Genomic DNA, 1060 nt, shown 5'->3' on the forward strand with positions numbered 1-1060 from the left:
CACAAGAGGCCCAAGTAGGGAGCCAAGGCAGCCTCCAGGCCTGGCCTCAGGCCACGGGGGGATACAGGAAAATGGACGAAGTGGGGTGTTTCAGAGACACGACGCCAGCAGGACGAACGTGGAGGATGGGAAGAGAAGACTGTGGGACTCCAGGGGCACTCGCCCGTGCTCCCAGGCTGCCCTTATTGAACAATGGACGCCGGTGGGTAAGCAGGCCTGGGGCCGGAGAGGTCACCCCAGTGTTCCAATGGAGGGTTGAGTGGCAGGAGCATTGTATAAATCTCATTTTATGGGGGCCCAGGTGAGGGAGACAGAAGCCTTTCTGATTTGTGACAAGACAGCATTCTTGGGGATAGTCCTTCCCAGTCCTGGGGCCAGATCCCGAGACTGCCCTCAAGGATGCGGCCTTGCGGGGCCCCTGGGTGGCTCAGTTGGTTGGGTGACTGCCTTCGGCTCAGGTCATGATCCCGGGGTCCTGGGATCGAGCCCCGCATCGGGCTCCCCTCTGCTCAGTGGGGAGCCTGCTTCTCCCTCTCCCTCTGCCTGCCGCTCCTCCTGCTTGTGCTCGCTCTCTGTCAAATAAATAAATAAATAATCTTTAAAAAAAAAAAAAAGGATGCGGACTTGCTGTGTGGCCTCCTGGCAAGTTCTTGTCTTCGCGGAGTCTGTTTCTCCAACTATAAAATGGGAATCAATAACGTCCCGCCCACAAGTTTGTGGGGGACAGCACATGAGCCCAGTTCAGTGCCTGGCACACGGTGGGACTTCAATAAACTGTGATCACCCCTGCCCCCACCCCTTGGGTCTCAGGTAGCGGGAGAGGAGCCTGTTGCTTTAACTTATGCAAATACACTGCGGGTGGTGGAAGGGGGGTAATAAAAAGGAGCCTCGTCTCTGGATCAGCCAATCAGCTCGCGGAACTGACGGAGCTGGCCGCCTAAATGGCCCAATGGCAGGCCGCGCGGACTCCAAGCCCGCCCCTGACTCCGGGTGCCGTCTTGTGGGTGGGGACTCTCAACGCCACGCCCCGGGGGCGGAGCCAGGCTGCTGCCGCGCCGCA

Source organism: Leptonychotes weddellii, chromosome 1 (assembly GCF_054177405.1).
Source record: "Leptonychotes weddellii isolate Sample4059 chromosome 1, ASM5417740v2, whole genome shotgun sequence".
Taxonomy (NCBI): domain Eukaryota; kingdom Metazoa; phylum Chordata; class Mammalia; order Carnivora; family Phocidae; genus Leptonychotes; species Leptonychotes weddellii.